Raw genomic sequence first — 15,817 nt, forward strand, 5'->3', positions numbered from 1 at the left:
GATAAATTATAGTGATAAATACAAAAACTAAATTGTAATATCAGTTTAACTAAAATATTTCCTAAATATATTTATATAATCGTTAAAAAATTTCAAATAAGTAGCTTAAAATAACTTATAGTAACAATAGTTCAAAATAACTCTATATAAATGATTATATTGTTACATTTAAAATCAAAAAATAATGTTTGATGTTTTAAATAATTATAATGATAGAAATTAAAACAATAAGCAAATAAATTTTAAAAAATTAGTTAAAAATAACAACTATAAATAATATTAAACCATATATAATATTTAATTTTATTGATGTGTAACTCGCGAGTAGAAGTCATTCAAACGACTGAGATTATGACGTTATAATAGATTTATATATTATCATATAATTAAAAGTAATCAATATATTATATCAAATTAATATACGAATTATTATATCAAATTTAACAACAACGTTAACGTTATATTTTAAAATATATATATATTTGTAACGACTTCAACTATATAGGTGTTTTTCCGCATTACAATGTCGACTCAAATATAAATTTCAGTTCTATTTAAAAAAACTAAAGAATATTTTGTAAATAGTTAAAAGTGATAATTGTAGTGATAAAAGCAAAAACTAAATTGTAATCTCAATTTAACTAAAATATTTCTTAAATATATTTTTATAATCATTAAAAGTTTCCAAATAAGTAGCTTAAAATAACTTACAATAACAATAGTTAAAAACAACTCTATATAAATGATTATATTATTAACTTTAAAATAAAAAAACAATGTTTGATGTTTTAAATAATTATAATGATAGAAATTAAAACGTTAAGCAAATAAATTTTAAAAAATTAATTAACAATAAAAACAACTATAAATAACATCAAATCATATATTATATTTAATTTTATTCATGTATAACTCGCGGGTAGAAGTCATTCAAACGATTGAGATTATGAAGATATAATAAATGTATATATTATCATATAATTCAAAATAATCAATATATTATATCAATTTAGTATATACAAATTATTATATCAAATTTAACAACAACGTTATTGTTATATTTAAAAAATCATATATTTGTAAAGACTTCAACTATATAGGTGTTTCTGCGCAACGCGCGGGCATTCGCCTAATATATATATATATATATATATATATATATATATATATATATATATAGAGAGAGAGAGAGAGAGAGAGAGAGAGAAAATATCAAATGAGAACTACTAAAAGTTAATAACCACTTAAGAACCATTTTTTTTATTAATGTATAACACAAAACTCACTTTCTTCTTTTGTTATATCAGATCTACACACACTACATACACTCTCACAAGGTTATTTTTTTCTCATCTCAAACGTGAAGAACACACAAACATTACCACCAGTTAGCCACCAGCCACCACCTTTGACTGCCACCACGTCCTATCACCGACGAACCACCGTCATCAGATCCACAAGTTTCTTTAGATCTATGATTTATCTCTTTAGATCTATAATTTTCGTCTTCAGATCTACTATTTTCGACTTCAGATCTTCGGTTTTCTCCTCCAGATTATGAGCTCCGGCGAGTGGTGATAACCACCACCTTCTTCCATCACTGTCGATCACCACTTGGTCTCAAATTTGGAGTCAAGAAGTTTTTTTTGGATTAGTGTCTAAGTCCATCACTATTTTGGTATGTACTTAACACGATGGTGCATGGTCCTTTTGGGTTGCCTTCACCAAAGCAACTTGATAGGATGAATTATGGAGAGAAAGGATTAATTATGATTTATTAATATATTATGAGAATAATATATTAAAGGAGAAATCATATTGTTTAATTAATATTAGTCAAGAATTAATAAGAATTAAGTTTATGGCTAAAAGACATTAATTAAACTTAAGGGACTAGAACTGTCAATTGTATGATAGTTGAATATTGAGCTAATGGACTCCATATTAAAGGGGTGGACGAATTCTATGGGGAAACCTATTAGAAATCATCTTAGGCCTGTAAGGAAGGAGTCCATGGGTTGCTTAGGGCTTAAGCATCCAAATTAGGGTTTCCTTGTTTGATAACCCTAATAGCTTCACTATTTAAAGGACCCTTATGGCTCAAAAGCGTGGTGAACTTGTTAATTAGGGTTTCCACACGTTTTGGGCAGCCTCCTTCTCTTCTCCTCTTCATCCTCTTGCTCTTGGTGTTTGTGAACCACTAGAGGAGTGGCATTTGTGACTCTAAGCTTTCTAAAGTCAATACAAGGAGGATTTGAGATCGTTATTGCTACATAACAATCAAGGTATGATCTAAACCCTAATTTATATGTTATATTAATTATCATATACTAGATCTAGGGTTTATAGTGTTGGATGACTTGCATGTACAATAGAGAAACCTAGATCCAAGCATTAGGGTTTGTATGAGCACATAGGATGTTCTTATAGCTAAAACCCATCAGTCGTATCAGAGCCTTGATTGGTTTCTATTGTATTGATGCATTATGTGGTTATTCAAGTTGCAAAATCGTTTTTGGCCTCCCTTCCTGATGAACTCGGCGAGTACCACAGTGTACTCGGCGAGTAGGCCTCAACTCGGCGAGTCCAGTGTGGTACTCGGCGAGTTCAAGCGTCAGATGGAGCTATTTTCGGGATTTCTTGCTGTTTTACTCATGGATACTTGCCTTATCTGTTTTAGATCATTAAAATCCGATTTTATACATATTTATGAGTATATCCTTGATTAAACAAAAGATAATTACCAATTGATTAGATAATAACTTCCTTATATGATAAAGTTTGATTATTTGTATTAACTGGGTAACTTATTTTGCAAGAAATTGAAATTAGGTCAAATATAGATAATGACAAAATTAATTGTTTAATTTATATTATTTCTTATTTGATCATTGTGTTATGAAAAGTTTCAATTTTCCCCTTTAGGTTTTATAGTTTAAATTTGAACTCAAAAGTTTTGTTTTGAAATTTAAATAGTTGAAACCCTAGTGTTTTGAAAAGTCTCAAACTTGCCCTCAAGTTTTGGAATTTGAATTTTGATTAAAAAGTTTGATTTTGAAATATTTAAATTCTAAACCCTAATGTTTTGAAATGTTTCAAAACTTGCCCTCAAGTTTTGGAATTTAAAAGTTGATTAAAGGTTTAATTTAGGAATGTTAAATTCTAAGACCCTAGTGTTGTTTTGAAAAGTTCATATCACACCCTTATGGTTTTATTCATTAATTAAGGTGTATAATTAAAAGAGGTTTAATAAATCCATAAAGTTTTGGTTTATAATATAATTGAATTAAAAGTATAATAGTTAAATTTGACCACCTAATATTTTAAAAGTGTAAAATACACCCTATACTATATATAACATTAAAAGTCTAACATTATATACAGGGTTTAGGTCATTTTTGGTCACTTAACTTTTGGTTTTGTGCTCATTTGGTCACTTAACTCTTTTTAAGTTTTGAAAGGTCATCAAACTTTTGCCTTTGTGCTCATTTAGTCACTTAACTTTTAGTTTGGTCACATTTAGTCACCTAACTTTTAAAATTGTGCTCATTTAGTCACTAAACTTTTACATTTCTTTAAAAGTTTGGTGACTAAATGAGCAAAATTTAAAAGTTAGGTGACCAAATGAGCACAAATCTAAATGTTAAGTGACTAAATGTGACCAAACCAAAAGTTAAGTGACTAAATGAGCACAAAGTCAAAAATTTGATGACCTTTTAAAACTTAAAAATACTTAAGTGACCAAATAAGCACAAAACCAAAAGTTAAGTGACCAAAAATGACCTAAACCCTTATATATATATATATATATATATATATATATATATATATATATATATATATATATATATATATATATATATATATATATATATGAGTAAAAGTCAGTCTTACCGTTAGTAAGCCTCATTCACGAAGTTGGTCTATAAGGGGTGTTTAAGGAAATTGCTTATAAAATGGCGATTGAATGGCTATCCACTCTTACCCACCGCACTCTTGACTAGTGGAGGGTCGTTAGCCGAACGGGTAACATAGGACAGAATCTTCCATTATAAGTATAATGAAGTATATAAGTAACTAAATGTTTTACAAAATTCCCAATCTTAGTTACTTTAGGCAAAAGTGAATTGATGCAATTCCATGAAATTACACTTTGTACCCTTGCGAAGACGTTAGTGGAGCGTGTGTGGTTTACCGGCACACTAAATGGTTCTAAGTAGGGGTGAGCATTTGGACCGGTGGACCGGACCGGACCGGACCGTTTTTTTGGACCCCCGGGCTGGTTCTCGGTTCTAAGATTTCTCGCCGGTCCGGTCCGGTTTTTTTCCCGGTCCGGTCCGGTTTTTACCGGGTTTAGAACTGGTTGGACATGATTAAGATTTTTGTGCCGTTTTTTTAAACGCACATAACTCATTCGTTTTAAGTCAGATTGACCTGCCTTTTTTCCAACATTTAGTTTACAGTTTGTAGATGAATTTAGACTATAATTTTGTTTATTTTGGTATTATATTCACCGAGTTACAATCCTTCAAAGTAGAGCTATCAGAGTTGAAAAAATTCAGCTTTTCAGCAACATTTTGTAAGTTGTGACGTTTTTTAAACACCCATAACTCATTCGTTTTAAGTCGGATTGACCTCCGATTTTTTCCAACATTTAGTTTACAGTTTGTAGATGAGTTTAGGCTATAGTTTTGTTTATTTTGGTATTATATTCACTGAGCTACAATCCTTTAAAGTAGAGCTATCAAAGTTGAAAAAATTCAGCTTTTTAGCAAGATTTTATAATTTGTGACGTTTTTTAAACACCCATAACTCATTCGTTTTAAGTCAGATTGACCTACAGTTTTTTCCAACATTTAGTTTACAATTTGTAGATGAATTTAGACTATAATTTTGTTTATTTCGGTATGATATTCATTGACTTACAATCCTTCAAAGTAGAGCTATCAAAGCTGAAATATTTCAGCTTTTTAGTATTATTTTATACTATAATTCCGAGTCCGCGTTTAACACTTGTGGTAGAGTTGTAAGTGAGTATCAAACTAGTTTATCGACATTGATAGTTGAAGCTTTGTTATGCACCCAAGATTGGGTGATAAAGTTTACAAATCCGATAGTTGACAACGTTTGTGACATCTTGAACGATGATGATATAGCTTTGGGTAAAAAAATTACAATCTTTATTCTTTTTTTATACAATTATTACTTTTTATTAAATACTAACAACATTTTCATTTGGGTTTATGTAGAGATTGCACAAGCTTTAAATATGTTACATATGGATGACAATGATATGGGGAAGAGGCCAATGGAAAATTAGATTATGAGTTTATGAAATTTGTTAGTTTGATTGATTTTAAAGTTTAAACTATGATTTTTGTTGTTATGGTAATACTTTTGTATGTTTGTCTTAAAATTATTTGATTTTTGTTGGTGAACTTGATTTATATGTTAGTTGCTTTTATTTGGAAAATTAATTTTTGCAAATTGCAAGTTATAATATTATACATCAATGTAGATTACTTATTATACTCTATACAATTAAAGTTGTACCGGTCCAAATGGGTCCAAAAACCGGAAAACCCGAACCTAGACCCGGACACGGACACGGACACAGACACGACTCATCCGGTCCGGTCCATGGTCCACAAAATTCTCCATAACCGGTCCGATCCAAGAGCCGGTTCGGTCCGGGCCGGTCCAAATGCTCACCCCTAGTTCTAAGCAAAGGTAACCAAGGGTGACTCAATGTTTGTCATAGTTCGGCGGAGCGTGTGTGGTTTACCGGCACATCGAATAGGTGACTGTAACATGTGGGGGCACCATGTAGATTTGCATGGTTATTCACACCCGATTTATGATCATCGGCATCCCAGTCACAAACTAGAGGGGCATATCGAGATTTAAACATGCTATTGAAAAGTTCAATGAATCTCAAAGGATCTAGGAGTTTTCAAAGCATTTAAAACTTAATCGAATTTTCATTTTCATGGTGGAAAATTAGTGAATCGTCATTCACTTACCTTCAAATGTTCTTCAATTTGGGTTACGGCATCCCTCTCCCGAGTTGTAGAATATTGTGTTGGGTCCTAGCCTTAATATCTCATTTGGGTGATTTATTAAGGACTCAATCAATCAACTAACTTGAATTTGTTTTCTCCCGTTTTGTAGATGTCAGAGTACTACAACTATGGTCTTCCCAAATCCCGTGGAACAAGCATTCCACATAGAGATGATATTCCACAATTCGTTCGAGGAACAAGAAATCATGCTTTACTTCCTCCAACTCCTCCAATTATTCTCCCTAACCCACAAGATCGAAGAATTGAAAGGTTCAATGTCACTAAAGCCCTATTGGAAATGAAACATGAAGATGGTAAACCCGTGTGTGCCCACGTTCTAGGAATGAAATAACACATCGATAGGTTGATAATGTTGGGTGCGTCATTCCCGGATAAGTTGGCTGTGAACTGGGTTCTGTAGTCACTCCCTAAATCATATAATGAGTTCAAAAGAAAGTATTATGTGATGGATCATGACGAAAACCTCATTGACCTAACTTAAATGCTCATTGCTGCTGAATCAGAAATGATTTGGCAAATCAATGGAGCGTGTTTGTTAGGAAAGTCAACCAACCATGCTTCCGAGGATGTTCTAGGAGAACCGACCTGCGTTTGCTGCCAAGAGAAAGGGCGTTGGATACAAGTCTGCCCTAAGAGCCTGAAGATTCCAGAAGATGGGAGAGTCAAAGAGTATGGCTGCGCTTCAGGTAAAAATCCACTATCTAACTCCATTAAGTTCCTATTCGTTGATTCTTAATACATGGTGTGATAAGATTACATTTGAATGTTTTGCAGGATCAGTGAAAAGAGAGGAAGCTTGATGAAAGAGCAAGAGGTAATCACAAAGAAATGGATCTCGATCGCATGGACTTGAAGATTAGATTTGGAGCTTAGAAAGTTATGATAGAATTGTTAGGAATATTTGACTACATAGTTTTTCAGTTGATTTTGCATTGTAAGGACAAATGTTTTCCGCTGCTTTTATGAATAAATAAATTTTGATTTGACTCATTTATTTATTTATTTATTTCCTTGCAATGAAATCGTTATGAAAAATTGATGTTCGTATATTTCTACAATGAGTGGATGTGATTCTTAATTATGTTGTTTGTGGAAATGTCGAGAATTTACCAAATAGGGAGAGTTTCTCATCACCCAAGTTTCAATTGGACAGAAACTTGGAATCATGCAACTTGGTTGCACGATGAATGAGAAATTTCATATTTTGAAATTAGACAAATTCATTGACAAAGTGTCAAGTGAAAGACTAAGAGATCGAGTACACAAAGTTGTGTGTTGATTAAGTCCACCACAAGAGTAACAAAGATATTCGTCATGATTTACTAAAAGATTAGTAAATGTGATTATACTTACAAGATTAAGTGTAATTCTAAATTGATTAAAAACGTTTAAATCAATAGCAGAACAAATAAGAAGAATCAAGTAGGCAGAAAGATAAAAGTTTCTCTATTCTAAGAAGAAGGGAGAGTACTTTTATGCTTTATGATAAGTCTCAATGATTAAAAACCATATCTCAATTGATCCTCTAAGTGAGTCTTAGTACAATTGTATGTCTAAGAAGAGGAATTAAGAATTGAAGAAATGGTTAAATCAAAAGGTCAATCATACTTCGTTCCAAAACAAGTCTTAAAGTTAAGATTGTTATATTGAGTGACAAGTCTTAAAAAGGTTTATAACATTCATCAAATGTAGAGTTTAGAAAAGGGTTTTTCTTATTCTTGCACATTTGAAATTAGAAAGTTTTGATGTCTTGGATAAGACAAAGATCAACCAGGACCAATTTTATGAAATGTTTTGTCTTAATAAAGACTACACTAACTCTTGAATATTTGTTTTTCGAGAAATGTTTATTGACAAGAGAATCTTATATGTCAAGGAGTCAGTGGGAGTCTTAATGGTCTTGAAAAGTTTCAAGAACTAATCAAGAATAAACCTTATCGATCATCACTAGCACACGAGTTAAGGTTTACAACCTATCGTGTAGACATTATCTTGTTTCCGTGTCGTTCCAATCGAGTTAATTATGCATATGAGTTCTATGAGTTCTCATTTGAACGCATAAAAGGCAAGCACCTTGATCAATGAAAAGTACATTGATAGGAAAGGGTGAGCTGCTAAACTACTTGGAAGACATGGTGGGCAGCTGTGTTACCATAAGGCAAGAAATCAAGATTAAGAGTTCGGTCCATATGAGTTTGAATTTGTCGTAAACTTTGGTTTTGACAAATTCGCATTGATAGGAACACATAAACCATTAAAATCTAAGTGTCATAAGATTCCCTCCTTCATGGAAATGACTGTGAGGAAATGCTTTCACTAAGAAAGATTTTAAGCAGATAGTGATTGTGAAAATTGGATTCCCGAATTCGATTATGGTTACGGTATCCTTTTCCATTATTCGAATTGTGAGATTTGGCAATTAGTCTGAATTGTTTAGACACACATATGAGCTATCTAAGACAAAGGTGTATAAGTTCAAGAAGCCTTGATAAAAGATTATCAAAGCATTAAGTATTAGAAACATAAACTTAAGAAATTCAATAAGTATTGTTTTTCTAGAAGTTAAGCTGGTTTCTGAATACATGTCAAAGCTAGTTGGAGCATAAGTGTTATGTTTATAATAATCATCATGATAGTGGGAGCATAAATGTTATTATTGTATGATTATTAAGGCAAGTATTGCAAGGTAGCAATATTAATTATAGAAAACAAGAATCTTGCTTTGCAAAGTTGTAAGGATTGAATAGTTGTTTTGCTATAATTAAGGGAGAGAATATTATGCTTCATTTCAAATCTAAAGGATTAGGTTGTGGAATGTTAATAAATTTAGTCAAGGATAAATAGTGTGTTCTTAAATTTCGATTATGATTACGGCATTCCACTTCATAGTTCGAATTGTGAGAACGTAGCACATAAAATATTATGGCAGAAGATTGATAAAGTATCAAATCTTTATGTAAGACATTATGCATCGTCTCACATACGCTTCGGATATAGGATCGATTGCAAATTCTATAATATTTGACCATTCTAAAATTTTCCAAATGTCTAGCGCATTTAGAGGGAAAAGGACAAGAATCAGTTTTGACTAAGATAATTAAACAACTATCAAAGGACAATCCAACATTCGCCAAGGATTAGTCGCTTGTGAGTAGTTGGAAGTATGATATTGGATGGACCATATCGACATTATTATGAATAGATAAGATTCTATTAAGAATGAGTTGTCATATGGCAAATATGGAAATGTTTCTATATTGGGAGTTGGATATTGAGAGTCTATGTCTGGATTAGAAACTTTTATGCAAGAAAGGATGTTCAAAGGAATGTACTTTGAGTGAGAGACATCACATCTATGGAATTGTCTTGTAACAATCCCCGATAGAGAACTTTGTAATTTTATTGGCAATAGTCATTGTGACTTTAGTGCAGTGATATTATGAAAAGATCATTGCATGAAATGTTAGAATCTAGCATATTCTATAAGTGGCAAGCATTTGATATTCTTTCACTTGTGGAAAGGATTAGGAGTTGTGAAATGAGTATGATTGGAAATGTGCTCATTTGATCTATTTCACAAAGTAAGAACCATAGGTGAGCACTGTGTGCATGCTAAGAGCATGGGACAAGTGTAGTAATAATTCAAGTAAAAAATTGATTACCCGAAACAACAAATAATGAGTAATCGATATGGTGATAAATAAAAGGTGTTTTATTTATACTCAAAGGTTTGAGGCCATATGGGATTAGTATTATTCTTGTGTTTCACTTTGCATGTTTTGACTTCCTAAATAATTTAAACAATCAAATTATTTGAACGGGCCACAGTCGTTCATATGTTGGAAGTAGTTATGAATGAAGACTGTCGTGAATTGGTGTGTGGATTGTCTAAAGTGTATTAGACATAAGCAAATGTTTGCTGCAACGTTCATGAGTGCTTATGAATATGATTTGAGCATTGGATTAAACCCACACTCACTTGGATCACTTCATGGATTTTATCATGAGTGATTGGTGAGACGATAATATCTTATATTCTTGAAACCGAGATGTGTGAGTTGTATCTTGCGAATCGGTTGTACATTGATAATATGTAAATGCACTAGTAACTTGGTGTTATAAAACATATTGTTGTGTGTGATTTGGTGAGTGAGTGCAAGCAAGCATTGAATCAAAGTTTATCCGTTCCTTTTATCCAAAGTAGGGTGAAAGCGATATCTATGGGCCCCTCGATGATTTAGTAATGGCACCTAAGTGCTTGGCCAATCCGGGACTAAATTGATGTGTTCAATTGTAGTCTGTTGTCAGTCGTCATAAATCTGAATTCGGGAAACAGCACATAGACAGAAAGAATGATTTAGATTCATGTCTCAGTCTATACGATATCTAGAATGGAGGAATATATGATCCCTTATCTAAAGGACACGCGTATCTGATAAGATCAGAGTTGACAGCGGTTTTAGAAAGATACAATTGCAGATCAGGATCTGAAGTCATACGCAGAATAGTTGTTAGACTTATCCATAACTATTTTGGTATGTACTTGACCCGATGGTGCATGGTCCTTTTGGGTTGCCTTCACCAAAGCAACTTGATAGGATGAATTATGGAGAAAAAGGATTAATTATGATTTATTAATATATTATGAGAATAATATATTAAAGGAGAAATCATATTGTTTAATTAATATTAGTCAAGAATTAATAAGAATTAAGTTTATGGCTAAAAGACATTAATTAAACTTAAGGGACTAGAACTGTCAATTGTATGATAGTTGAATATTGAGCTAATGGACTCCATATTAAAGGGGTGGACGAATTCTATGGGGAAACCTATTAGAAATCGTCCTAGGCCTTTAAGGAAGGAGTCCATGGGTTGCTTAGGGCTTAAGCATCCAAATTAGGGTTTCCTTGTTTGATAACCCTAATAGCTTCACTATTTAAAGGACCCTTATGGCTCAAAAGCGTGGTGAACTTGTTAATTAGGGTTTCCACACGTTTTGGGCAGCCTCCTTCTCTTCTCCTCTTCATCCTCTTACTCTTGGTGTTTGTGAACCACTAGAGGAGTGGCATTTGTGACTCTAAGCTTTCTAAAGTCAATACAAGGAGGATTTGAGATTGTTATTGCTACATAACAATCAAGGTATGATCTAAACCCTAATTTATATGTTATATTAATTATCATATACTAGATCTAGGGTTTATAGTCTTGGATGACTTGCATGTACAATAGAGAAACCTAGATCCAAGCATTAGGGTTTGTATGAGCACATAGGATGTTCTTATAGCTAAAACCCATCAGTTGTTTCAACTTTACTTTCTCTCTCTAAAACACAAAACATATCAGATCTGATGTGATGTGGTTAGATCTGATAGTTGATCTTATCACCACCGACCATCGCCTAACATCAACTACTTGCTTCGTCGGAACACCAAAAATGTCACACTCTGCTCCAAAGTCCATATCTAGTTTGTCTCCAGATCTTTGACATCCAGATCTGATGGAATACAAGAAAACTTCTCTGATTTGATTCACCAAAACAATGGATCTGACGAAAATCATCACTAACAGATCTGACATCTTGATCTGATGTTACCACCGTTGATGTCACTCAACCTCTACCACAACCAACATCGCACCACCGTTGTTACATACCGTCGGTGCTCATGGATCTGAATAGGAATGGCAACGGGGCGGGGCGTGGTTTCCCAAATCTGCCTCGATATCTTTCGGGTATCTTATCGGGACGCCCAGTTGGGTTCGGGTTTTCCCGTCGGGTTTTGGGTATCTTACTGGGTTTACAACAATTCATATGTTTATTCTGTTTTAGGGTACACCGATGTCTTATAAAAAATACGTGTTCTGGCCTCCCTTTTAAATTAAAAATATGATGAATCACTTTAATAAAATTAACTCAACGTTATATTAAAAATTATTTGATTTAATTTTAGTGTAATACGTCAAAACATAAAAAATGATCATTCACACTAGATTGTTAATAACTAAAAAGATTGTCCACGGTAAGTATTTTATCTTTAAATGCGTGCAATTAACATATATATATATATATATATATATATATATATATATATATGTATGTATAATCGGGGTGGGTCGGGTCGGGGCGAGGATAACCCACTCCCTGCCCCGAACCCGATAACGACCCGTAACCCGACCCGAAATAATCGGGCTTCGGGTTTCCCCGTGGGTTCAGGTTCTTTTGCCATCCCTAGATCTAAAGCAAGGGAACAATCTTAGATATGGACATAAGATGCATTGAAGGTGTTTGATGAAATGCTTCACTAAAAACAAGGTATGTTTTTAAATATTGAATAATATGAATAACTTTTTGAACTACTTTCTTAAGTTGTGAATAAGCGTTTGTTTTATAATTATTAATTTGTTAATGCATGGATTTTATACATATCTGATTGTTTCAGTTAGAAAAAACTTTAAGCTATGAATGCATGATTTTTATAAGTATTAAGTTGTGAATGCATGATTTTTTGTAAGTATTAATTTGTGAATGCATGATTTTTTTCTTAAGTTTTAGTTGTGATTAAATGAATTTTGTATAAGTTTTAAGCAGTATATGTATGAATTTTTATAAGTTTTAATGTGAATTTAAACGTGTTTTTCTTATATTAGTGTTTTTTCAAATAATGTGCATTTAGGTTTTTTTAAGCTATGAATTGTGATGAGTGTGTGAACTGCTATCTAATACAACCTCCAAGCTCCAAACATCATGAGATGTAATTTTTAACATGTAAGTATATTTTATTAAACTGTGAATTTGTATATTAAATTGTGAATTAAGTTTATTAAGTTATGAATTGAGTATATTAAGCTGTTAATTTTTTATGAATTTTATTTTTGCCTCTAAAATATAAGATGAAAAAAGCATTATATATATAGATTTTATTTTCTCTATTTTTTGAATAACATGTAAAATTTAAATTGTAAATATTATATAAATTAAAATTTGAAAGAGATATTATAAAACATAACATTTTCCAAATGTTATTTCACTGTTCTTAAGGTCACTTCCTAACAACAGTGTTGGCGGTGTGGGTTGATAAAGAAGTAGTATGTGGAGTGTGAGACTGAAAAAGGACTGCATTCCAGGACTGCATATGGTATGGGATTGAAAAGGGAAGGTCGCAAGTTTTCTTTGACATCTTCTCCAGTATTCCCTCTTCCTCCACCTAATATTTCTCTTAACTTCTTTTTCTTTAATGTTGTCTCCCATTTCTCTCAGTCGACGAGTCCTTCAACCAACCACCGCATTCTACCACTCATGTCCTATGTATCGCCTTCAACCACCCACCTTTTGCTTCGAACCACCCCCATCTATTCATCTTCACATTTTCATTGTTGCAATCGGCGCTGGAAATTTCTAGGGTTTCGAAATAGAGTTGAATTTGGGGTTTCTTTGTTCCTATTTTGAAGAAAGGAATAAACTGAAAACGAAGGGTTAGTGTTTCTTCAAAACTCATCAACTTTCTTTTCCTTTTCCTTATCGTGATTTCAATTTTTTTGTGTTTTTTAGAGGATAACAATGGGGAACTGAAACCATTTCTGATGAGCATCAAGAATTTTCTCACCATACGTATGTAAGGTATTGGTGATAGTTTTCTCATCAATAATTATGTAGATATTTATATGAATCTTTGAAAGATACATTGAATCGAAAAGTTCTATCATGGCAACTCCGGATTTTTTTGCTGGGAGAAGACGACATTTTCTCACCTGTTTTTCTACTTGATCATACAAAAGGCACTAATATTTGCCCTAATTTTTATCTTCCCTATTACTACAGATCTTTCATTCCCGTACATGGTTGTTGATTGAAGAAGAAAGTAAAGAATAAAGAAAAGGAAAAGGGAAGAATGGTAATTTGGTGTTTCTTTCTACTTTCAGTTTACACACCCAAATTGTTTGATATAATGTCTAAGTGAAGGTTCTCCATTAATATTTAATAGGTTGGACTTAGGAGCTATGTTACGGTGTGATATGATTTTGATAGACTATGTGATACCATCTTTATTCCTCAACTGCTACTCAATGACCACCTCCATATCCGCCAGATCTCATCCCCACCACCGCCACCACTCTTCTAAGCATCTGTTCTTATATCTTTCAATTGTGCAACTCTGAAATGGCACCCTAGAGTTAAAACTCTGCAGCGATTGATAAAAGCTACTGCAATCAATAGAAATCATCTCCTACTCTAAATCTGAGACAAACCAGGTATGTACTCTTTCTTTATAACAAAGCAGGCACCAGTGACAAAGTTTTTTTTTTTATTTAAGGTTATCGATCTTCTAGAATAATAACTGGAGTATATTATGGAGAGGCAGTGATCGCAAAATGGCATGAACGAATTCAAATCAGAATCCTGGATTGAAATATGAATCCAACCTATCTATTTGGCGCCCGATCTAAGCTACTACCGAACAAGATTAAAATTACTTCAACAACAATGTTCTTCATCAATGGTTTGTATGTGTAAATCCCTTGATTTCTTTCATTCTATATCGTTGATAAACCATAAATTTAAAAGGTACTTACTAAAATCTCCTCATATTTGCAGGGGAACACCTTATAATCAACGATAATCATCAATTCATCATCATCTTTGTGAACTTTCAGATGGAGCTCCCTTCAAACTAAAGCTATTGTAGCAACAATTACCCACCATTATGGCCACATAAATGGAGGTCCACGTCATCATAAATTCTATATTTTCAAATTTAGTCTTCAAATGAATACAGTGTGAACACTGGTCACTAAACATGAAACAAACACATTTTCTTAAACATTGTTATTCTTATTTGGTATGAGCAGATGGTTGACATGTAGACACCATACCCTTTTTCAATAGAAAATATGCTAATTCCCCTTTTCTCCAATCTCAAGATCAAACAAATCAACTTCTAATGGGTGCATTATTGGTTTTGACCCCTCCCCAATCACCTTTTTTGTTTTCAGGTAACAAAAAGTACCTAATTTTGATTTAAATTCCATCTCTTCAACCACCAATCGATTTTTTCTAATGTCCTTGAATGATTTTGCATAGAAAAGAACTCCTTTTAACTTATTTGCCAAAGATTATCTCACATTGGCCCCTCTCCAATCATCTTCAAAAAAGAAGTTGACACCTTTATCTACCAGAGAACCAACTTTACCACATCATCAAGTGAGTTCTTTTTGAAAAGTATTTTTCATTTTGTGTGACTTTTTGGTTGATTATATGGGTTGACTTTTTTAGGGTCAAATGAAAGATCCATCTGAAAGTGGCTGGTCAACCCGACAACCATTGTATATTTTCTTTCTAGCAACAAAGACTTTTGAACATAGTTAGTTTTGTAGGAACTAATATTTGTTCTTGAAAAACACAATTGCGTTTTAAAATATAAATTATTTTGATAAAAAGCTATGTATGTGGCCCTGTTAAATTGGTTTGTGTTTCGTTCTTATTTAAATGTCATTTAAGAGTTTATGGCAATTTGGGTTCATGATAAACTAACAATTATAGTTGCTATTCTTATTCTATTTTAGGTGGACTATAGGCTTACTTTTTATCATTCATGTTGTAATATTATACATGTTGATTAAACAATTTCATAACACATACCACAAGTATGCGGTTTTAAAAAATGTGCTCCTAAGGTTTTAAAAACAATTTTTTTAGTTAAACCGATTTGATTACCGATTTCCGGTTCGACTGTTGA

The 15,817-nt window shown here is 32.6% G+C and overlaps 2 long non-coding RNA genes across 4 annotated transcripts; both read left to right on the forward strand.

Annotated features, from left to right (window-relative positions):
- Positions 1–13,027: 13,027 nt before the first annotated feature.
- Positions 13,028–14,528, forward strand: LOC111908351 (uncharacterized). Of its 3 annotated transcripts, none has more exons than XR_008225498.1 (5): positions 13,028–13,240; positions 13,342–13,556; positions 13,633–13,701; positions 13,903–13,975; positions 14,066–14,528. It is a non-coding gene; the product is annotated as an uncharacterized LOC111908351 (long non-coding RNA). The 3 variants fall into 3 exon arrangements; XR_008225499.1 differs by having other exon boundaries at positions 13,028–13,219; XR_006185647.2 differs by having other exon boundaries at positions 13,028–13,556; positions 14,066–14,525.
- Positions 14,529–14,597: 69 nt separating this feature from the next.
- Positions 14,598–15,591, forward strand: LOC128127602 (uncharacterized). Its single transcript, XR_008225500.1, has 3 exons — positions 14,598–15,074; positions 15,168–15,282; positions 15,355–15,591. It is a non-coding gene; the product is annotated as an uncharacterized LOC128127602 (long non-coding RNA).
- The last annotated feature ends 226 nt before the right edge of the window (positions 15,592–15,817 follow it).

This window comes from Lactuca sativa, chromosome 8 (genome assembly GCF_002870075.4).
Source record: "Lactuca sativa cultivar Salinas chromosome 8, Lsat_Salinas_v11, whole genome shotgun sequence".
Taxonomy (NCBI): domain Eukaryota; kingdom Viridiplantae; phylum Streptophyta; class Magnoliopsida; order Asterales; family Asteraceae; genus Lactuca; species Lactuca sativa.